The 24379-nt window shown below is 45.5% G+C and overlaps 1 long non-coding RNA gene across 1 annotated transcript in view; it reads right to left on the reverse strand.

Annotated features, from left to right (window-relative positions):
• The window catches only part of LOC137162946 (uncharacterized), a 49416-nt gene extending 25844 nt beyond the window's left edge, over positions 1-23572 (reverse strand). The window contains exon 1 of the long non-coding RNA XR_010922581.1: positions 23447-23572. This is a non-coding gene — a long non-coding RNA (uncharacterized lncRNA). The remainder of the gene's footprint in view (positions 1-23446) is intronic.
• Between the last annotated feature and the right edge of the window lie 807 nt (positions 23573-24379).

The following is a 24379-nucleotide window of genomic DNA, read 5'->3' on the forward strand; positions in this document are numbered from 1 at the left end:
TGTTGTTCCTTTGACTTCAATGAAGCCAGGCTGAGTTACACTAGACGAGGATCTGCCCTGATTGAATTTCTGAATGTAATGTTTATTTTAACAGCCAGTCCCAATATTGTGGTATGGTATGGATCAGAACCCTGGGTTTTCATGCACTGCAGAATGAGCAAATGAGAGGAGATGGGTACTCGTCCAGTCAGTAAATCAAAATAAAACACAATTTCATTTTGAAACAGTGACCTGTTGGCAAAAATCCACCTGGCCCCATTCGGAGATGAACAAATGCTGTGTGTATGCAGGTGCATACCTGTATCTTGGCTGCATGAGAACAAGTTTATATAAGCTCCTCATATGCTGCCACTGTGGAAAGTAAGAGCTGTTGCTATTGCAATCGGAAAGTCAGACATGGCCCATGTCAGGATAGGGTGCATGCTGGAAGGGGTGGGGCACTGAAGCATCTGTTGCAATGGCTTACCTGACAGGTGCTGGAGGGAGCGTGGGGCACAGTATCCACTGGGATTTGACTGAATGGCACTTGCTGAGGGGAATAAGGCTGCAAACCATCTATGGGGAATGGGCTGAATCGCTTTTGACAGGAGGGTCTGTCTTCAATAGCACTTACTAAATGGGACTGGGAAGCACCTGTTTTGACAGAGCTGCATAGTACAGGCCAGAAGTAGGAATCAGAATTCTCACCAGAAAGTCGCTCATTACTGGCTTAAATGGTAAAACGGAAGGGATATAATTATGGTTTATTATGAGGCACCCACCATGCATGTAGCACTGGGGAGGACTCAAATAAAGACAATCCCTGCTCCAAAGAGCTTGTAATTTAAATAGACAGAAGGCAAAGCGTACTGGGGCAGGTTAATTTAGGGCATCCAGTATACATCTCACGTCCACCAAAATAATAGGGTACAGGGGGAGTCAGCAAACTTGCATTGGGGCTGTAGGGGCTTTCTGGAGAAGGGACTATTTAGGAGAAGCTGGTGACTGGGACAGAGAGTTGGCTCCATGTGAGGGGCAGCCTTAAAGGAGGCTCCAAAAGCTGGAGGTATCAAAGAACTGAGAAGGGGAGATCAAGTCTGGCGTTGCTAGCGGAGCAAAATGGATGAGGTGAAAACAAAAACTTGATGCCTGGTGCCCGTCTCACCGCAGCAAGATGAAGGCTGGGCGGGGAGGAGAAGTGGGTTTTTGTGACAGCAACATGTTTTTGTGGAGCGTAAATGCATAAAGCAGCAAAAAAGAAGTGATCAGGAAGTAGTGTGGTGCTGTTAGTGTAGTGTAGGATTAGCAGCATGAATACACAGCTGAGAGCCATTTCCAGTCAGGGCAGGGCAGGGCTCTATTTCTGAATTTCTATTTGCATCCTGCATAGCACAGGAAAGAATCTGGGAAGGAGCAGACACAGAAGGGAAGAATGTGTCCTCAGTCACACGTTAGAGAGTGTAATTACATTGCAATTACAGTGCGATCACATTAGGCTTATGCTTTTCATTACGCAATTACCACTAATTCATATAACCAGAAAGTTAACTACATGAGTGATTTTCTTATGACTCCTTTTAGCGTGTTTGAAAACATTAGCTTATGAATACCTATTAATAGAGTCATCAAATTAATCATTCAGAGAGTTTAGGGCCAGGAGCAACCACCACATCATCTCGTCTGACCTGCGTATCACAGGGCACCACTACCACCACCCAGCACCGCACACTGAACCCAATAACCGAAGTGAGACCCAAGCATTACAGTCCATAGGAGACTGGACGATTACAGGTCACAGGCAGAGAATAGGAGGGACCAAGGTGCATCACTGCCTGACACCCCCACAATGGCAGGGAAGTGATGAAGTGAGACATACCCCGATAATCCTGACAAGTGACCCGCTCCCACATGTTGCAGAGGAAGGTGAAAACCCCCCAAGGTCACTGCCAATCTGACCCGGATAGACATTCCTTCCTGACCCCATCCATGGCCATCAGCTAGGCCCTGAGCATGAGCAAGAACAGCCAGTCAAGCCCTTGAGAAAGAGAGAGAATGCTTGGTGCCACCTCAGAGCCCTGGCCCTGCCTGTCCAATGTCCAGCTGCGGCCATCCCTGGTGGATGGAGATAAAAATACTCTCCTAGAATACAGGGCGGGTGGAATACACCTTCCTGACGCCCTGCTGGTGACCTGCTGAAACGCTGCAGCAATAGCTTGAGGAACCGAAGACAAACCAGACGTGAGCCACAAATCTGTTGAGCCCTGCCCCCTACCGTCACAAGTAGCCCAGTCACACCATTGCATTCATACGTTTGCCCAGCTCAACCTTAACTGTGGAATTGGCTGTCCAAATCCCTGCCGTGGCTATGAAAATGTCAGCCTTTGTAGCAGGACACATCCCTTACGTTGTGTTTACACTGTAGTTATGTCCCATCACGTCGTTAGCCTTATTCGTATATTCAGAAAGTTGTGTCTACACTAGAGAGCTTGCAGCGGTGTAGTGCACCAGTGCAGATATATGATCTCTTGTGTAGCCGCTCTATGCTGACGGAGAGAGCTCGCCTGTCGACATAATTAATCCACCCTCAATGGGTGGCAGTAGCTTTGTTGGTGGGAGAAGCTCTCTTGCCCACACCGGCACTTAGGTCAATGTAACTTATGTCGCTCGGGGATGTAATATTCACACCCCACTCCTGCGTGCTGGGACCAGAGAGGGGAAAAGTCCCCACGTGGCTGCCCCGGCTCCTGGCTGGTACTGGGGAGTCGGCGGGAGGTGGGAGGCAATCCCTTTGCTTCAGGCAGGGAGCTGAGGGATGGGTCTCTCGGCTCCCCACATTGCACCTTAGGTCAATGGAAGCACTCCGGGTGAGGACGCACTCCACCGCCCCGAGGAGAGCAGTGTGCCACCCTTATAATTATAGCGGTGGCTGAAAGTCGACATATCTTATGTTGACAAATTTTGGTAGTGTAGACAAGGCCTTAGTGGTCATTACAGGTAACCAGAACCACTGGACAGTGACCCTGAAATGACAGTGTAACTACACTGCAGTTGTGCTGCTCTTATAACAAACTGAGGTATCGACATCTACGCAATCTATAAGTAATACAGCAGAAAAACATTCCCAGGGGTTATAGGGTTACAAATGTATATTTTATTACATTTACTATCTCCCAATGACTATAGGGTCAAGCCCTTAAATACATTGGCAACCACCTTACCAGCTATGGGGTGGCACACTGCTCTCCTAGGGTCGGTGGAGTGCGTCCTCACTCTGAATGTCCCATTGCTTTGGGGCAAGTTTTTGAAATGACCAATTTCCATCCATTTTCAATGGCGTCCCTCAGAGAGATCTTTACATTTAGCCCTTGGGTTGGGGTGAGGGCTTGGTTTAGTCATTTAGAAAGTGACCGTTTCACCCAGAATTACAAAGGTCAACGTTTGCAGAGCGATTGGGCCAAGAAGCAGCATGAAAGGGGATTCAGACTCCGCTACTGCAGATTGAAGGAGCCTCATTTAGATGCGTGTCTGATTGCGATGAGGTAGGTTAGACAAAGCCTCCCAGGGGGCCCCCGATTTGGAAACATTTTAATGAAAACAAATTATTTTTAGTTACCATAAAAAAAAAAAAAAAATCAAAGGACCAGATACAATAATTCTAGCTGTTTACATAGTTCCCTGAGTTTGTTCAGTTGGTCTTCACAGCTGTGGCTTGTTACCGTCATTCCACCAAAGACAAGGAGAGAAATGTATATTTTAATAAGATTTCTTTCCAAAGAGAATTTGCGTCCTCGTGCTATATCTAAACAAACAGTTGCATTATAGTGCTGCCAAGGCAGAAAGATCCTATCACATAGCAGTCATTCAGCCTCTTCCACTGCAATGAATGAACAGAAACGATACAAAGTGTTGGGAGCAAACGGTTATGCCTTTATGAAGAGGAACTAAGCAAAGTCATGTGGTTTCAAAGCCCCCATGCAAGTTTCTGCACGTTGTGATGTCCAGGCTACAGTGGACTATTCCCATCTCTGAACCAAACGAGATTTGGTTCAGCTCACCCCAAAGAAAGTGCAAAAATGGAAAATTGAAGTGAAGGCAGAACACATTTCATTTTTCAACCTTTAAAAATGTTTGTGATGGTGTTGAGGCAGGAGTGTGTGTGCTTAGATGTACAACTGTTTTTGGGGTGATTCTGTACGTGTGTCTGAGGGAGAACATATAGGTTTGGGTGTATGTTTCAAGAGTGTGGGAGTGATGGTATGGTTTTTAATATTATATATATTTAATAATGCACATACATGCATAGTGAACTTGTCCATGCAGCAAGTGGCTAGGTGCTGAAAATACAAATAAGAAAGTCCCTCGAGAGCTCCCAGTCTAGGTTTTTAATGGGACAAAATTGGCAGATGAAACAGAAATGGGGATTGGACAGGAAGACAAAAGAACAAAACGAGCATGTTTTACAACTCTTGCTGCTGCTGCCACAGAGAGCCCACTCCTGGCACTTGCACCTTTTCTTGTTTTCATTGCTTTTTTCCCCCCTTCAGTTCATTTTTGTAAAGCAGCCCTTTGGGCCCCACGTGGGAGCGTCTGACATGAATGTTTCCTTGTGGAATGTACATCTGAATGGCTCATTTAGGAAAACGGAGTTACAGCTACTCCTTGCCCATTATCAGTACACACATGGTTGCATCTACCCTTGGTGGCTCATGGTGTGAATGTTCCAGCACTGGGCAGGCAACCATCTCCTGGCAGACTTGCATTCCCTCAGGAGTCACAACGCCAGTTGTTTATGAGCTTGGGAGAGAATCATTGCTTTAATGCAGACAACACTCCGCAAGCGATAGCGTGTTTAATACCTAACCTCCTTCCTCAAGGAAAGTCCTGGAAAAAGCAAAGGTTTCTCAGGAACCCTCTGCAATGCGGTGCAGCTAAGCAGAGTCACAGCCTTTCTGGAATTAATTCAGTCTCTCAGCAGAAAACATTTGGAAGCATGGATTGCCAGGGTGCATTTTGCACAACCGTGGCCATGCCCCGCTGCTTGGCCGCCATGTTAGATAAAGGGACCTTTGCGGTTCCGTTGCAGGGCAACTGTCACTCGGAGAAACCTGATGCGAAAAAGAACTGCTCCCAGATGCAGAGCAGCAGGGTGGCATGTATCTGCCACAACATGGGGCATGGCTGGGACCCAAGCCTGGATTCACATCTCTGCTGGAGTTTGCAACTTAATGGGTTGTCCCTGCAGCAGCCTTGAAATATAGGAACTCTGGGCACCTAGGCTAATGCTGAGCAATTCACCTAGGTCTGTCCCAATGCCATTTTACCAAATGCAACCTGAGTCTTGGCTAGGGAAGGGATTTTTTACAAGATGAGTTTTTAAAAACGGCTTAGAAAATGAAGAGGGGAAAAAAAATTAGCTACTGAATGTTAAAATAACTGAGCTGAGGAAAGCTCCCTGAACATCTGCCACATGAACTGCTGTCAGCCAAAGCAAGAGACTCCATGCTGCTGTGCAGAAGCGGATTTTACTTATGTTTGCAAGAAGGAAAGAAAGAGTTACTCTCCTTGTGCAGTCACGGACGTTCTTTGAGATGTGTGTCCCTGTGTGTGCTCCACTTCAGGTGTTAGCGCGTCCTTGATCGGAGATTTTATCAGCCGTGCCCGTCCGGGTCGTGCATGCGCCATCCCCATCTCACGGCGCTGTTGGCGCCCTTTTTCGGCACGCGTGACCTGATACCCTCCGTTTCTTCTCTACCGAAGAGTCGTAAGAGCCAACTCTGAAGGAGAGGAGAGGAAGGTGAGTAGTGGAGCACTTACAGGGATACACATCTTGAAGGATGTCAGTTACTGCACAAGGGGAGTCACCCTCTCTTCTTCTTCGAGCAGTGTCCCTGTGGGTGCTCCACTCCAGGTGACTCTCGAGCAGTGCCCTCAACTGGTGGAGGGAACTTCGGCGTCATTAGGCTGTATGGAAGAGAGAACGGAAAGTCCGATTGCTGCATCATGTCTTGTATGCCTGATCGATTGCATAATGCTTTACGAAAGTGTGGGTCGAAGCCCAGGGAACTGCTTTGCATATTGCAGTGATTGGCATGTGATGCAAGAAGGCTGCGGATGTAGAAATTGATCTGGATGAATGTGTCCTGACTGTTTGGGGTGGTGTTACCCCGACTGTGTGTGGCATGTGCAGATGCAGCTGGAAATCCACTTGGATAGCCTTTGGGTGGATATGGCGCTGCCTTTGGAGCATTCTGTAATGGACACAAAAAGATTGGGAGATTTCCTAAAGGGTTTTGTTCTTTCTAGGTAAAATGCAATGGCTCATCTGACATCCAAAATATGGAGGGCTGCATCCCGTGTGTTAGCATGGGGTTTCGGATAAAACGTAGGTAAGTGAATGCTCTGGTCAAGATGGAATGCTGATGTCACTTTGGGGAGGAATTTAGGATGAGGTCGTAGCGTTACTTTATCTTTATGAAATATTGTGTATGGTGGGTGGTCCACAAGTGCTCCGAATTCACTTACATGCCGTGCCGAAGTAATTGCTACGATGGCCTTGCAGAACAGTTAGAAAAAGAAGTTTATAGCAATACACACAACGTGTTAACAAGTAGAGCACAGGAAAAATCCTGCATCCAAACAACAATCAGCATGAAAGCAGCTTACAGCAGGCGTGTTGATGACAGCAGCTTTCTTTCTGAATGACGTGGGAGCCCAAAGATCAGCAGTCATGTGACGTATTTATGAAGGACGCCCAAATGTTAATTAGCACATGCAATGGCATCATTACCAGTTTAGCCACTGTACCACACACATAATGGACCTATCTGGCTGCCCATTCGGTGCAATAATGGAGCGAATTAAATCATGAGGATATTGTGCTATCAGGTAATGGAGGATGCAAACTATAAATCATTAGAAATGGCCATCTGGAGAGAGGGAACCAGGACAGAGAGTTTACAAAGCACGTGAGAGGGAAGGAGAGAGGCCGGAGGCGGCTATTCACACTGGCACTTGCACACTAACTGCACAGCCGCCTCAAACACGCAGCCTCTCAGCCCGTTGAGAGGGATCAGGAAGGAGCTTGGCCTGGGGACAGGTTATCCCATTGCTGCAGGGTTTCTTATGTCCTTCTGTGAAGCCATTGGTGCTGACCCCCGTTGGTAAAAGGATACTGGGCTTGACGGACCTCTAGTCTCAACCAGCCTGGCAATGCCTAAGTATGATTGTTTGTTACTGATCCTGGCAGAGTCTGGTGTGAGATTCTCAGCCTCATTCCAGCCTCTGTCTTGTACCATCATAAAGGGGCCTCTAAAGACTCCACATTCAACAGGGGAAAAAATTCCCTTGGCACAGGGACTGAGGAAGGCAGGCTGTCCCTGGTATAGGGGGTCTGCTGGGGGCAGGAGAAGTATATTGGGATAAGGCCACAGCAAATACCACTGCAGAGATCATGGGAAGGGTTGTTCTGTGTGTAAGGGGCTGGAGGAAAGCTGTTGTAACGTAAGCAGCCCCCCAGCACTATCTAGGTTCTGCTAGGGAGTCTTTGACCCCTTGAGGAAGCACAGAATCCTGGAGACAAAGATGGCTTAAAAAGGCACCTAAAGTGCTCTCTCCCCAGCTGCACTGGTCTTTCATCCCCTCCATGCTCCAGAACAACTGCTGCTCTAAAACAAAGAGGAAACCTCAAATACTTTCATGCTTCAACATCTGCAAGCGTCCCTTCCCTTTTAAAATGACATAGCCTTTAAACTGGTAGCCAACAGCTCAGCATCTCCCTACCCTGGCGTGAAGTAAATCTACCAGCTTTAACAATCAAAGTATGGGAACTCAGTGTAAAAATTACTGCCACTTTGAAGCCAGCGTGACCCAGGATGCATCAAACTTTGGCAGAGAGCCAAACTACCACTTAACATGACAGTGCTGAAAAAGATGGCTAAATGACATTTATACACACACACACACACACACACCCCTGCCCAGTCACATTCAGCACTGCTCAAAAGTATTCCAATCCAGTCCTATTGCTACAGTCAGTTTCTAGTTGTGTTTTGGAATGGGGGCAAAAAAAGAAAAGTATGTCAAAATGAATCCAGACACAATTACATTAGGTCTCAGTCTTAGCTGATAATTTATAGCAGGGATGGAGAATTATTTCAATAATCCTTGTGATGTCATGTTCCTTCTCCCCAATCCCCTGCCCCACAAAACAGGTGTGAAAAGCGGAGGGAGATCAGACACATTTAAATAGGCAAGTGTGTTGACTTGATTTGAGTGTGAGGAACTAATACAATTAAAATCCAAGTAGAGTGTGAGCAATACAACATGTGCAGGACTCCCTCAGATTTGTGCCAGTACCCCATTCTAGTCCAGTCTCCCAGTGAAATTCACCCGCAGCACCCCCTGCTGAGCTCCACAAAATTCTGCTAATGCAGCTATTCTTCACCTGCAACACCCCCTGCCATTCCAATCCAGCGCTGCTGCAGAACCGAAGCTGCCAAATGGCTGAACTGTGTGTGCTGATTTGATGATACGCACAAAAGGAAACCGGCATGAAAACCCACCCACGTCAAAAGAACAACTCTCCCAAAAAGAATGCTGATGCCTTTAACCTTGGCAAATTCCTTTCCCCTGCAGCTAGGATCAAAATTATATTAAAAGATCAGAATTTACACATCTTAAAGACAATGAGATGGAATTTCCCTCATCTTAACTGCTTCCACTTTAAATATCTAGGTAGATGTATTCATGCTCTCATAGTGTGAAGTGCTCGGTAATAAACACACACACTTTCCTGAAACAACGGGGATTGAGGGGATTTAGAGAAAAAAAAAAAAATCACAGCAGCACTGGAATTTCCAATCCCATGTTTCCAGTGGCTTCTGGTAGTCCCAGACTTAAGACAGAAGATTAATATCAAAGCTCTGCTTACTGTTCATTGCAATTTAGAGCTTTATTCTCCACATCACCAGTTCTGTGAGTTATTAGTGTCACTTTCATTTTTATTTAGACATGATGCAGTGCTAAACACTGAGTCAAAACAGGAACATACCTAAATATTAGCAGGTGTCTAGGCTTGCAAAATTAGCACAACTAGCTGCTCTGATGTAGGTGAATTGCTCCATAAAAGGAACAAGTTATATTCTAGACCAGGGGCAGAAGTGGGTATCATACAGAACAGATTGAGAATGATGTATGTTTTTAACACCAAAGGACTGATCCTGATTGACACCACCTGAGGATCTGGTCAAAAAAGTCAACCGCATGCTTTCTGCCTTCAGAAATGATGGGCCTGAGTCTCCCAACGCTGGTCCAGTGAATCAAGAGATAAGATTTGCCAGCCGGGATCAGCTCATTGAGCCATCATGTTCAGTGATGTATGCTGAAGAGTGGTTGGAGGGAAGCAAATCCATCCATGCTAGCTAATTAAGCAGTGCTGTACGTGGGTTGGGGTTGAGTCTGATTCCATACTAGGAATCAGGTGACATCTGTCCACGTACAGTGAATCCTTTGCCTTGCATTAATGTTTTGTGTTGGGTGTGTTAAAGTAGCAACTGATTTTTCTAGTCTGTGGTTATTATTTCTGGTCACTGGGAATTCTTCAGATAGTTATTAGAGTACAGTGCTGATCATACACCCTCCTAGCCGATTATCCTGCAGCATTTCTCTGAGTCTAATTTGGGCTGGAGTGAATTCCCAGCATTGCTATAATTTTGTCTCAAGGAACAGAGTCCAAACATACATTTGAGCAGTCTGACGTCTCTCTGCACTCCCATCTACTGTTATAACTAGTGTCGCTATGTTTCTTGCATTCCCTGAGCATAAATATTTAATAGCCACAATGATGCTGTGGTAGGAATTCATTTAATTAATCCAAATGCCACCAATCAGACAGCGTGTAGGTGGATTTGAAGGGCTAAATGGTGCTTTGTATGCGCATAGCTGTGACAACTGGGGGCTATCATCACATCAAATCTCACAAGGCTAAGCCCAGGCTAGCTTTGTCGGTGCTTGGATGGGGGAATTTCCAGGATGCTATAAGGAAGCAGCGAAGATAAATCAGTAGGTGGTGCTCTTCCCTCTATCATATGAACAATGCCCCTGATTCATGCTAGGGGGTGCCGTGCTGCTTGGGGCTCTGGGTTTCCACCGATGTATAAAACCCTTAAGCCCTTGGACCTAAAGGCAGAGTCCATCCAGAGGTAGCCGCATTTCAGTGATGGACACAGTGATGTGCTAAGAGCAGGAATTTCCAGAAGGGTGCAGCACCCACAACGGGGGCCAGATATTTTCATAGGAGCCCAACCCCAAGCAACTTCCCTGGAGCGCACGGCTTAATGGATTTGCTGTGACTGATTTATAGCATATTTGTGATGCTCACCACCATATCGCCAGAGCCCCCAGCAGAGTGATTTGATGGTCCATCTTCCAGGATTCATCATCTTTGGTGTGGGTGGAATCCATGCCCACCCCCTGCGAGCCCTGCACTGAACTATACATTTTCATATTCTGCGTGGCGGTGATACCCCACACGAGCTTTCACTGGTCTTTTTCACCGAGCATCACCTGCTTCTTCTCAAGCTTCCACTTCATGCACCTTGCATGGAATCCCCATTGGGTCGTCACGAGTAGCTGGGATAAAGGGAAGCAGCCTCTTCCCTTTGCTGAGAAGCCCAGCGGTCAGTTTTCTCCTTGGGATCCTCTGCATGGCGACTGGCACAGCGCTGTAACGGCAGCTTGAGGTGGTTTGTGGACGTGTAGTGACTGGGCCACTTGAAATGCTTCATTAAAGGCATTTGGGGTGGGATTGCTGCACAAATGCATAGCCCATTGTGGTCAGATGCCATCGCTCGACAGGGTGAAGTGACAACAGCCTGCACCGGTTGTCTCTTTTCAAACCTTTGCTAGCTTTAATGCTTTCTTTTGGGAACCCCTTTGGGAGACACCTCCACTGCAGCATCGAGTTGGGCGATTCCTGTAAATGGGGCAGAATCCCACGCTCAGGCGCACGGCTCTTCACGGATTCATTCTGTTCTTTCCAATTATATCTCACCCTATTCCATGTGGAATTCCTCACATTTGCACATAGAAGCACGGTTGTGCCTGTAGCTTGTTCTGCTTTCGTGATCCAATCTGAGAGCAGTTACTGAGATATCAGAGCTCACGTCAACTGCAAGAGGGTTCAAAGCCAGGACACTCGTGTAAGCACATAAGAACGGCCATTAAAGCTTCCCATGAAGAGACAGAGCAAGAAGCAGGTTGAGAGAGCCGACCAATAATCTCTGCGGGCTGGGGTGCAAGCAAGATTACACTGGCACAGAGGTGCCATCTCACAGGGCGCGCATGTCAACGTGGGCAGGTAGACATTGAGTAGCCTTCCAGGGGGCTGGGAGGGAAGCACCATCAATTGACTTATTCAGAGATAGGCTGGACAAAGCACTTTGGAACATCCTACAGGGAGCGACCCTATGTCCTCTGAGGACCCATACAGCTCCATGACCAGTAAGTCTATTGAGTCTTCCATTCCCATTGGTCCACGTCAGTCAGCCCTCCCTCAGCAGTGCCGCAAACTTCGCTGGTTATTATTCAGAAGACGTTCAGTTGAATCAGTCTGAGTAGTCTGCTGTAGTTCCCATGGCAACCGGATGGCGTTCTCCATTGCCATAGGAACTTGCTGCTGTTTCTAAATACACAACACAATAAAATCAGGTTTGTCGTCATGGGGAAAAGTTTATTTCCCTTTATTGCAGAAGCAGGGCTAAAGCTACTGATTGGCACAATAGCCAGCAAACTGCACAGGCACCAGGTAACATGACTTCCCTCGTGCCAAGAACACTCAGCTACAGCACCAGGAGTGATCTGTGTGATCCCATTGGCGTTACGAGCTCAGACACTGGCAGACCCAGAAACATGCCAGTAAAGCAAAGGGTCAGATTCTTAGGGGGAAGCATTCTGCTGCTAGTAGGACAGACTCATGATTCTTATCACGAATTGCATTATCAATAAGCCGGGCACCAAGCATTCATAGTAAAACACCCATAACAAACCCAAGAAGCAACACAAAGCAGAGATCTGTGCTTGGCCGGGCAGTTTATATCATTGGAGTCAGTGGATCTACACCCATTTACACCAGCTGAAGATCTGGCCCTTTAGGTCCCATTACACATACGTTTTAATCTCTCCCAAATGTACTGTGAAAACAAACATTTATTTAGAGCTTATTTGTTCAAAGGAAGCGCTGACTCTCCCAAAACCCATAATACCTGAGACCGACTGAATTTTTATCTCCTGCTATATTCATATCCCAGCATGTTTAGAGCATTAATACTCTTGGTATTTAACTGGTTAGGGTTCCTTTAAAAAGCATTAAACAAACCCAACTGGGTAAATGTGCCTAGCTCCCTTGTTGCGTGGAATAAATGAGCTGGAAATGCAGCAAAAATGCAGACAGATTTTCCTGGGCTATTTAACTCCCGTGCCGCATCGTCCTGGTTTTGACCGGTGACACTTGGCTGCTAGTGGGGCCTTGTGTCAGCACAAACAAGGGGGATAAGCCTAGTAACCACCAACAGACAGTGGCCAGGATTCCCAAAGCAATTCTGCTGGCTCTGAGTTGATAGCATTAGAACACCCTCTTGAGGACCAGTCCCAGCTCCCTGAATTGTAATGCCAGGAACGCTTGCTTGTGTTATATTGGCCACCAGGCATCATTCATGCAACTCAGTTCACGCTATTCCTAGAGTGCTTTTCATTGATGCCATTGCTAGACATTATGAGAGTCTGCAGAGAGCTCTTCTGAGAGGCATTAACACTCTTGATCACTGGCACTTGATATTAAACACGTGACTTTGAAAACCCCAGTAGAAATTGGACTCAAAACCAAGGCTAGCTATACACAAATATCCCTTTGCTATATATTTGCCAGACAAATTTCTGCCTCCTGTGATCCACCGGTCTATATAGATGGGTTCCCTGCCCACACCAGAATCCAGACAGTAATAATTTGGCAAAACGGGACCACCACACATTATTGTAATTATATGAAAGTGCCTCACAGCAGGACCAAAGATCAGGGCCCCGTTGTGCTAGAAGCAGTATAGATATGCAATGAGACAGTGCCTGCCCCACTGAATTTATAGTTTAAATATGCAAGACAGACAAAGGGTGGGAGAAAGGAAGGCTTACTAGCCCCATTTTACTTGCCCAAGGTCACACATAACTGGTAGCAGGGCCAGAGAAACTGCACTCCAATCTCTCAACTCCCAGCCCAGTGCCTCAATTCCAAAGCCATCTTTCCCCCAATGTGGTGCACAGCCACTATACTAGTTTCTGGTTCAGTCACCTGCAACTTTTATATCTGAAAACTGAGTTTCTACAAACGTTGTGACAGGCTGACAATATCCTGAACAAGCCTTATGGAATTAAGAGAAGCTTTACACGAGTTAAGATAAATCTTACTGAATGAAGGTTAAACCTTTGGGGCACCTTGTATTAAACATGCAATTGTGTGTGTGCTGTGGCATTGTATGTACCTTCTCTAGCAGAGAGAGGGGGATACTAATGAATGTCCTTTATTACAGCCTTTGAAGGCACCCCTGGCCAGATATACCTCTACTAGTTAAACTGGATTCTCCAGAGACCCACAGCCAAAGAAAAGACTTTTGGATAAAAAGGCTGAGTTTAGGCTGACTTCCTTATCCAGCAAATGGTCAGGACCCAGTCCATGGAGAAACCCACACAGCGTAGGATTGGAAGCACTTGATCTAATGAGGCCTTATTGGAGAGTGTGCTTGTTCTGAGCTGAAGCTCTGATGAACTTGTAACTGCAAGGAAAATCCTAGGGTAGGGTGATCTCTGGTAAGCTTATTAGCATGTGTGTAGGCTCTTCTATTGTCTTTAATACATTGTCTCTGTAGTGCTTTGTACCTTCAGAATGAAGTAGGCTTGCTTGGAAAACTCCGTGGAGTATCGTATATCTGCAGCAATCACTCTGATCAGTGTCTGAAGAGAAAACAAGCAGGTCTGTTTAGGCAGACTGTCTTTGCTGGGAGATACACTTCCCTGGCTTCGCTGTGTATAACCTGGAAATACCCTGGTCAGAAGGGAGAGAGATCCAGGTCTCTGTCCAAGAGAGGCAACAGCTGGAGAGCTGGAAGCATGAGAGCGTTTGCCCTTGCCGACAAAGGGGAGCATCAGGTGCAGTTGCCTTGAACTGTGACAGTGTGTCCGAGATCTCTCTCTCTCTCTGGAAAGGGGAATTTGTGTTCAAGCCCTCACTTCCATTTTCCTCCTCTCCCCTTGCATTGGAAACGTGCTGACTACATTTCCTTGAGATCTTGAGTTCTCAGAATGACGTGCCCTTCACAGGTTTTGAAATGAACTGATCTGAACTGGGTGATTCAACATGGGAGCACATTACATCTCAGAGCCAGAAAAGCTACTGCAGCCAAGGATGTATTCAACCTTGGTTATTAGGATGCTGACAGCTCGTATGGAGTTGGGAGGGTCGCTGTAGGCTTAGGAGGGGATTCTTCAGCCTTCCCTGGTTTTGCAAATGTAGAGCGGCAGTATTCCACACTTAATTACACCTCTCACAGAGGTACTGAGCAGATTATTAAATTTTATTACGTATTTGTATTCAGTAGCACCTGCCATGTGCTAGTCACTTTCTAACGGGCTGTCTGTGATGATTTTCCAGTCATGAGACAGGGGAAGCTCAAAGGAAAGGGATCAGAACCCTGATTCTGGTCCCACTAAGGGCTTGTCTACACTTGGAAGTTGATCAAAATAGCTATTCTGGAATAGCTCTCCATGCGGAGTAAGAGTGCCCACCTGGGAGTTCAGGCCAGAATATATACTCCAGAACTGTGACATCAGTATCTTTCCAAGTGTAGACAAGCATTTACATTGCTGTAAATCTGGACTAACTCCACTGAAACCAAGGCAGTTACACTAATGTAATCCATGAGTAAATGAGATCTGAATCGGCTCTCAGATTAAAGGGATAGGGCTTGGTCCACCACTGCATTACTGTATCTTAATGCTGCACAGTTTTCAGTTACATTATGCCATCATAACACTGGAGCAATGCAGTGGGGAATTAAGTCCAAAAATGCAGTCCTGCTATGGGCTTTTGAGATAGCTGCCTCTCTACGGAGACCTGCATGGCTCAAGTATAGAGACTATAAGTTAACTCTCTCTAAGCACTGGCTTTGAACTCAGCCTGAAAGAGTACCTACCGGGAACTCTGCCGCTGCAGTGCTCTAAGGATAGAATGGTGCAGGCCGGGGGAGACTCAGGCAACTCGCACTCTCCTCTCTCTGCATCTTTTAGCTCAGCCTGAATACAGAACTGTCGCTCATCGGTACACAAGGGCTCTCAGGTGCCTTAGACAGATACAGTGTTGGGAAACGTGGCCGCCTTGGGCTGGAGGGTAGCAGCCAGCTGGTGCACCACACATGACAGCAGGATTAAGGGGACGCTTTGGCCAGGGACACATCCACATGAGAGCACAATTCATTAGCTCTCAAGGCACCAGTACCTCCAAAGCCCCCTTCCTTCAGCTGACATGTGAACTAAACACACGAACTGAAAGCTCAGCACTTATTTTATATGCAATTAAAAAAGAAAACACGGGGAAAGCTGGGAAATCACATGCCATGACAGAGAGACAGACAGACTATGGAAACCCAGCTTGAGTATTATTTCCCACCTTGGAGCATACTGCCTACTGCTGCCTTCTCTAGAAACAAACTGCTGGATATTATACCCTTAATGATGCACTGAGGAACCCTTAATCGCCTTTAAATGGATCTATCTTAATTTATCTAATTGCGTTGGCTGGGCTTGCATCTGAGTGTCACAGTCAGACATCTGGCTGCTTATTGGCAGCTGAGAGGACACAAGGACAGTTGCTGGGAGCCATGCATTTGGGGCTGATTCCTTAGGTGATTGCAGAGCTGGTCAGGAATCTTCCAGCAGAACTTTTGTTGTCAGAATATGCCAATGCATCAAAACCAAAACCGGTTGTGGAAAAGGATCAGCATCAACAAATCTCCAGACTATAGGGGAGGTCACCACCAGCCTTCTTCTCACTCTCAATGGCAGCTCTCTGTTCAGTTTCCCAAATGTTCCTTTCTGCTTTGATTCCTCTATTCACCCAAGTCGTCTCTTTTGGAACAGCACCTGGAATAGCAACATTCTCTTCTGCCATTCAAAGGCTGGGCCATTCCTTCTTTCCCAGGAGTTTCTATGACATTATCTCAACGCGGGCAGGGAGATACTTTTTCAATGGCTTCACCCCTCTTCTCTCTCAACCAGTCGATCTAATCTGTTCTGAGTATTTTTAATCTTTTGTTAGAAAAAATTACTAATTCGCTCTCCATTTTCTGTCCCCTTAATAGAGGGAAAAGGTTATTATCACAGAATTGTAATAACCAGTCTGTTCTTGTTCCCTTTGTGCTAGGTATTATTATTAATACTTATCAGTTTATTGTGCTTGGGAAATTAAAAGGACTAAACTAGCCCAATGGGACAGAATATGTTATATGAGTGAGAAATTCAGCTTTGGAAATGTGTCTTGGTTGTTGGCATGAGAAATTGGAAGTGATTATGCTCAAGTTTGAGAACTAAATTATAAATGTTCCCTCCCCCCAGAAATGAACATTTAGGTCCCCTATAGAAAAAAACAACAAACAAAAAAGATTGCTAATCATGCATGACATGCATGACAATGAGGCTAGATCTGTAGAAACTGATTCATCTCCAATATTCAGACTTGAAATTAACTTAAAAGTAAGGCAAACGTTTACTCAGAGATCTTCCTTTATGTTGCATGTAAAACTCAGGAGATGGGTTTTTATGTCAGTGATTTGTGGGATCATGGTCTGGAAAAGCTTGTTATCATAATCCGCTGGTGAGTGTGTGTTAGTATCCCCGCTGAGTCCTGCCACAGAGGATGCGAGTCTGGTGCAGCAATTATATTACAACATAAAGAAGTTCCAGGACCCCTCTTCCATCTAGACATGAAAGAAAGAGTGGTCCTGAACCTGTGAAACCAGTTCAATACCTCCAAGTTGAGGTGATTGCCATGCAAGTGACCAAAAGGAGTTTAATTTTTCCTGCAAAGTGCATGGAAAAGAAAAAGGGGCAATAGAAACTAACCTCTGTTACTGGCTCAGAACTTACAATGATTTTGGAGGGCCAACTTGAGACACCTTTAAGGAGTCTAATTTTCAGAGGGCTTATGCTCAGGAATTGCTAAAAATGAGGCCCCTGTAAGGTGTCACAGAAGTTGGCCCTCCCAAAACCAATCCATACAAAAATCACTAGTCACAGATGGAAATCCTGGCATTTGCATCTTTTTGCTTGTATCCAAAACTATGAGGTACAAGCTCTAACAGATTCCCATCTTATTTATTCCAGTTATAAGATCACTTCTGTTTATGTCACTCCCAGATGTAAGAACCGATTCTTCCTCCATTTCTCAGCTGCTTCCAGCTGGGAGAGTTTTCAGCAGAAGCCTTTATGAAATCTTCCTTCCTCCATTTTCCCATACTCAGCAGATCCAGTGTTGGCAAGGCCTTTGCAGAAGCGGTTTGTTCACTTCATAGGGGGAGTTTTGTCTTATGTTTCTATATTATTTGCTGTAAATTGTCTCTGTGACTAAATCCAGAGACAAAATTCCTTTGTTGCATTCCCCATTCTCCATTCAGTGTGATAGACGGCACCATCATCCCCAGAAAAAACAAGACAAGAAAAGAAAGGCCACTCCCTTTTGTCTCAGAAGTGGCACAAAGCCTAGGGGGAAACATTGTAGGCAGTTATTCATGTGAGTGGGATAGGATGATTTACCACAAAGGTAATGAAACTATGGGCTGGTGGTTAATTTCAACATGACCCTCTAGGGGGAACTGAGGATAGTGAAGCTGTTATAAGGGAGCAATGGATCATGTTTGTGGCAGGGAGTTTAGTTACTAACGTCGAGAGAGGCGTGTGGCTGCAGGGGCAGTGTCCTGAGGGGAAAAACAATGGCAAAGAAGCCATTGACTTCTGACACCAGCTGAGACACTACAGAATAGGAAAGAAACCCAAAGGAAAAAGAAGCAGCTTCAGGGTGGGATTCTGCACTGCTTCTCTGAGAGGGGCAGCATAGGGGCCGAGGCTAGGGTTCAAGCCTCGTTTGCACCCTCTTCATCCTGTCTGCAAAGGCCCCTGAAGTAATTTAGCTCTAAAACAAAAACGTTTTGGGGCATCAGCTGCAGAAAACAATTTTTTTCCTTTTCATTTTGAGAATGTTCAGTTTCACGATAAAACCTTTCCCACTTATAAATTACTCAGGGTGCTGCATAAACAGTGCATAGGGATTCAAAATAGACAAGAGCAATTCAACATAATAAAATGCTTAAATACAAAACCATTAACAAATATATATCAACTGGAGATTCCTCTGTGTAAAAGGGAGTTATTTAAAACCAGCGGGATTGTTTTGCTGGGTATTTTTAAGTGATACTCATCACTGGCTACTTTTCTTTCACAAGACCATCCAGAGTACATACTTTTCTGAAGTTCCTTAATTACTATTTCTCACTCTGAGTTCATTTACAGTGAATTTTCTGTCTTTCAGTCACTCCTTCTGTTGAGATTAAATCATGTCTTTCTGCTTGGATGGTGCATCTCTGTCTAATATGGATGGAATCAGGATTTTTGGCGTTTAGAATGAATTGTTTAAGTGTTACGAAAGCGAGATAAAAAAAGGGGAAAAAAAGCCCCAGTGTTTCTATTTTCATTTGATTCAGTTTCAGGGATATTGCAGCATGTTTGATTGTTCTGTTTCCTGTTCATAGAAAAAAGGACAAATGCTTCTCAATTCAGCTCTATGCAAATACAGAAAATGCACTAAAATTATCTTCCAAATTCAAAAAACCCGCACAATTCAGTCCCAAGACTGAACAGGTCTCCGATGACCTTGACTGACTGAACCAAGGTCATGTTTTCCAATAAAATTAAATATACTGAATCAACAATAAGCTATGTTTTAACCTAAAACGTTAATATAAGTCAAGCTGTCCAATGAATAGCACCCCTTGTGGCAAAAGCTATTGGCACACAAATAGAAACCAAATATGCTAGATTTCATGATTCTTTGGAAAGGAAGGAGTGACAGCAGCACAATGAGGGCAATGGACTTCAAAAAAGCATCATCTGAAACTCAGAACTGGTAGGTAAGGTTCCATGGGAAGAAAATCTAGGGAAAACGTTCAAGAAAGCTTGCAGTTTCTCAACGAGACAACATTAAAAGGTAATTGTTGTGTGCGCGCCATATAAAGAGACGGCCTCAACCCATTAACTATAGGGGATGGTTAAAGAGGCTTTAATTTTTCAGTGATGAAATGAGATGTCTCCTGGCCATGCTGTCTGACTTTGTGCCAGAGCTGACACTGTTTAACGCTTTTGTGCTTGCCAGGAGAGCAGGAAATAGAAAGCACTTTAAGTGTAGAAAATAATATTTACGCTAAAAGACGCTGCGCATTTAAAGAAAAAAAAATCTGATAATCCAAAACAGATTTGGGAGCATAGTTTTTCCTCCTGATTTTGCAAAAATATTTGGGGCTCTGTGCATCTCTCAGTTATTAAAACATTTTTAAGCCCTTTAATGTGGTTCAGGCTTGGTTGGTATTTGGAGAAGAGAAGTGTTTCATAACAGCTGCGGGATGGTGCTTGGCACCTAGTCACCAGTACATCCTGGCTGCTTTGATGTGAAGCAGCCACACAGTGCACAGAGACTGGAATCTACCAGATAATCTGTCCCTTTCTGTTTGTAAAATAGCCACTGAGCTGACGAGGTGTTTGCTTGGTCTAGATTTTTCATTTCCCTGGTGGTGTTCTGAAGAGCACACTTAGATCCTTCCCATAAAACCAGCCTGATCGGACCCTCGATGGGCATTCAAGTCTCCCACTGGGAGATGCAAATGTGCAAAGAATGCAGGCCCAGATTCATTCTAACAACTGCAGTTCATTCCTCCTGCCTTCTCATCTGAGGATCTCAAAGTGCTTTACAAGCATTAAGCAATCTTCCCAGGACACCAGTGACATAAGCAAGAAACACTGGACTCTGGTTAAAGGACTTGGAGTGAGATTTCATGGGACTATTCCCTGCTCTAACCATCAGGGGAAACATGTTGCTCTCATTTATACAGGTGGAATTACTCCAGATTTCTTCCAGAGCAACCGAGGGGATCCCACTGACAGCGTTTTGACAAAATAGCATTCTGTGGGACACTCCTTAGCTATTACAAAGGGTCCAGAGCTAACAAAACTGTCTCAGGAACGATCCAACACTGCCATTTGAGCTGTTCTTGGTCAACACCCTGTGGCGTTCTTATTGCTCAGGAGTTCAGAGGGGAGGGTTCCATTTAAATTGGGCGGGTACTTTTCCAGTTGTGCTTTTGAAAGGGGCTACAGAGGAGACTCCCCCGACTCTTGGAGGAGCTTGAGCCAAAGCCCATTGAAGTCGGTGTGCGTCTTTCCATTGACTACACATTGAGCTTCCGGATCAGACCAGTGGTAAACAGTGGGTGCAAACTCTTTTCTCCAAAGGTAGCTGATGGAGATCTGAGTCATTGCAAAGCTAAGAGGGGTGCCATGGCATTCATCAAACTGGCTTGTTGCTTCAGGAGGAAACAAGCAGAGTCCGATTATTTTATGGCCTTTGCTGCTATATAAATACTTCCAACAGAACCTCCCCTTACTATAAAGCAAAATGTGGTCTTGCATTCAAAAGGCTCAGCTCGAGGCTGCACAAAAGCCTCCTCCTGGTTTCTGTGCCAGTCCCGAGACTGGTTTCCAGTGCCATTTATGATACAGTGCTCAATTATGAAAGCAAAACCAATTTGTTGCAGGCTTGCAGAGATCCAAGTGGGATGAAGAAAACAGGACTGGGCTAGCAAGTTAGAGAGATGCCATTAAAGAGAATGAAAGGGAAAAGAGATTTAACTGTGCTAACAGAGTTAAAAGCGTCTGGCACCATGCAGAGACCAGTAGAAATAGGAGATAAAAAATGCCTAGGTAGAAGAATACGAGAACCAGCTAGGAAACTAATGTGTGGGGATAAGACCACTTGAGCCAACCACATAAAACCTGCTCAGTGCTCCCTGAGCAGGAAAACCAACCCGAATAAGGAACCTGGGTTCTATGAGTCACACGCATTACGCGGACACACTTGTTCTACTCTCAACCCATTCGTTTTGCCAACCAGTTTTGGTCTGTCATATACATGTTCAAGGTTAGATTTAAAGTGTGTCATATTCAGGGGCGCCGAACAATTTGTATAGTGGGGGTGACGGAACCAAAAACTGTAAACCCCGTATAGAATGGAAGCCACTTCAAGCCAGGAGATGCTGCAGCAACCCACCCCCAACCTCCAGCACCAGCACCTATGACCTTTCTGAATGACAATGCTCACGTTTTGCAGTGTTGATGCCAGGCACTAAACAATGCAGCAGCAAATCCTTGTTACTCCTGCTGTTAAAATTTCTGTATTAATGTAAAATCATCCCGATAAAGAGATCAGAGCCACGTTAAACATCATATCCAAGAAGACAAAATGGGTAATCCCAGTCCCTGGGACATATGCATTTGATCAGAGTATGTCTCCAAAAAGAAAACATATTAAAGAAACAGAGACCCTGACTCTTTTCTTCAGCTTTATCTGGAGTAACTGCAGTTGCTCTGTTTGTAAGTATCATAACTCGCTATCATGGCACCTTGTAAATTGTTACCTATTATTCATGATTAGGGTCCAGCACAAGAGATTTCTGCACATTTAAGGAGATTGGTGCTCTAAGTGTGCTGATGTACTCTGGAAATAGACTGAGTCAATGTCCATTACAATAACAACCAAATCTGAAGATTACACAGCAGCTAAAGGAGAAGAAGATTAGGGGCTAATAAAAATATGCAATGGGCAATCTAATAGAAAGAGCACCGAGAACTGAAAGGGGGCATCCATCAGGAAAAGGGGAGGAGGCGACGTGATGAAGTGGGAAATGGCATGCCTTTTGCAAAGACAAAACCCCTCTGAATTATCAGCTAAATGGAGGAAAATGTGGAAGGACTGATATATTTCTTTAGCTTAATGTACAATCTTGAGCTGCCAAACCTGCAAACCTCCATCTACTCCTCCCTCCCCTACATCTCTATAGCACATCCCAGGAGCTCAAAGCACATCACAATCACACATTCATTCAGCATCACACCTCCGACGTAGGACAGGTATGGTCACCCCCATTTACAAGTGGGGAAACTGAGGCACAGAGCAGGCACATGACTTGATCAGGGAGAGCAAGTCAGTGGCAGAACTGGGATTAGCTCTCAGATCTCCTGCCTTTCAGTACTATGCTCTAACCACAACCCCACCAAAAAGAGGGACCTTCCCCGCTTCCTCAGCTGTTCTCTTAGATCCAGCATAGAATCCTCTGTTCCTTTCAGCTGATTTCTCCATCCAGCTATGCTCACCCGCCAAGACAGCTGCAGCCACTACATACAGAACCAACCCCGCCCCTCCATGCCATGCATAAAAGGGAACAAAGCTGCCCAGGCAGAAGCTACTGGAGACATTCAGAACACGAGAAAGGCTCATGGGGACACATGGTATAAATATGTAGGAGTCTGAAGACATTCGATTTACAACTATCTCCAAACATAACTTTTCCTGCTGTTCCGTGTGGGTAAGCAAAGGAAAATGGATGTGGTTTCTAGGTGCTCCTTAAAGAAAAAGCAGTTATTTCCCATCTCTCATCTGTGCACTAAATGGAATTGAAAGCACTCGGCTCTAATTTAATGTCCCCTTTTCAATGTTTCCACATATGCTGGATGAATATAGATCTAGATTTCATGAAGCCTGCTCCATAAAGAAACAATCTACTAAAAACCTCGGTAACCAAAGACCCAATGGACTCTGTGATTTAGGGAACGGACAGGCAAAGGCAGGACATTGGAAGAGAGACTGGCGAAGTGAGCGTAAGAGTCTGGCACTAGACTGGAATTCAGGAGCCATGGGTTCAGGTCTTAGCTCTGCTGCGTGACCTGGTACAAGTCACCTAATCCCGCCGGTCCCTATCTGTACAATGGGGTTAGTGATTCCTTCCTCCCTCCTGGGGAGAAATTCATTAATGTTGGTGTTTTAGGACCTGATTCAAAGCTTGTTAAATCCATGGGAGTTTTGGCACTGACTCACTGGGCTTTTGGATCAGAACCTTAGCCTCACCATGCTTCAGTTCTCCCTCAGTACAATGCGGGTAATAGACATTCCTGCCTCTCGGGGGCGTTGGGAGGATAAACATGAATGAGTGTGCCGGGGGCTGTCCTCTACCCCAGCTTCCCTGTGCACACAGACCACTTGTAAACAACACATGTAGGTTACTAACTGTTCCCCCACCACCTTGACTATGTTACGCAGCACCTTACTCACAACAGCAGATCCTTCTCAGCTTCCTAGGTGGACAGAAGGGGTAGGAGATCTCTGCCTCAAAGCTCTCTTCTGGGACCAACTCACAGTCCAATGCTCTTTTTTCCCTCCCTCCCCTTGGTACTTCTTTGGGCTTTTACTACTGCCTGGACTAATGGCTGAGTTAGCCTTATAGCTCTCTCCAGCCCCGCCCTGCTCTAGCGATTAGGTACAGCTGCCATCAGCAGGTTTACTCCCAGGCAACTAATTGGAGTTGCAGCATTCTGTCCCAGGGCCCCACAAGATAGGTAAACAGAGTGGGGAGTTGTTATTTACCTTATGGTGCATCTAATACCACAAATTTCCACCAAGGTTAATGATCCAGGGAAGGATCACTGTCTGCGTAAAGCCTCCAAAACCAATGGTTAGGCAGTTTTGAAATAAATTGCACACTGTAAACTCATCGCTGGTGAATGAGCTCAATTGCAATGCATAGAAAACAGATCGTGATTCCTCGCAGGCCCTTGGGACTCCACAATCCTGTGTGCAAGAGGACGTTTTCCAAACAGTTCCCACCCTTGCTATCGCTGGGTTCAGCGCCATGGGTGGTAGCAAAATGGGGAGCCCTAGAGTGTGGGGTGAAAAGGGTTGTCTCTCTCTGTCCCCTTTAATGCAATGCCCACTAATTCTGTTGAGAAATATTTCATCATCATGGTCCAAAAAAAAAAACCAAAAAAAAAAAACCCACCCCTCCAGGGGAACCATTGAGCTCCCAGCTTTCCTAAAACAGGGGCAGCAGACCCAGCTGTTAACAGCATTCGGACCCCTAGTGTAGATAGGGCCAAGGAGAGAAAAAATTGGCCCTCCCAGCCCAGCAGGGCTGCATACAGTTCAGTTTTGGAGATCACCAGGGGGTGCACACTAGGAACACCTCCTCCCAGCTACTCTGGGGAGTAG

The sequence above is a fragment of the Emydura macquarii genome, unplaced genomic scaffold (genome assembly GCF_026122565.2).
Source record: "Emydura macquarii macquarii isolate MOO-44397 ecotype Brisbane River unplaced genomic scaffold, CSIRO-AGI_Emac_v2 contig_312, whole genome shotgun sequence".
Classification (NCBI taxonomy): domain Eukaryota; kingdom Metazoa; phylum Chordata; order Testudines; family Chelidae; genus Emydura; species Emydura macquarii.